The following is a 427-nucleotide window of genomic DNA, read 5'->3' on the forward strand; positions in this document are numbered from 1 at the left end:
CTTGTGTCTGTGTAGCAGCGTCGGCGGCTGCAGCCCAGGGACGAGTCCCCACCCAGCTTTGTCTTCTATCATCATTCTTTCTACAGGAAGCAGCCCATCTCCCACTTCCTCCTCTACCCGGTGGTCTGTCGGTGCTTTTTTGGGTCTTTCCCTCTCATCCATGCCACAGCTTTCGCTTGCCCCGGGCTACTGACACTCATTTTCTTAAAAGCCCCTTTATCCTTTTGCCCTTTTGTTCCAAGTTTCTCTAGTGCTGTCCCTTCCTTCCTTCCCCTCCTCATCCCCTCACCCCCCACCCCCAAACTCTCTCCACAGCTCTCTTGGACGGCCCCAGGCAGGCCTCTTCCGGGCACACCGTCTGCCTTCTTGGCCTGAACTTGACTTTTTATTGTGGTGGTGGCTGAGCGGACAGGTCCGGGCCAAGTTA

This window comes from Echinops telfairi, unplaced genomic scaffold, assembly GCF_000313985.2.
Source record: "Echinops telfairi isolate 266 unplaced genomic scaffold, ASM31398v2 ScPeMD7_18;HRSCAF=68, whole genome shotgun sequence".
NCBI lineage: Eukaryota > Metazoa > Chordata > Mammalia > Afrosoricida > Tenrecidae > Echinops > Echinops telfairi.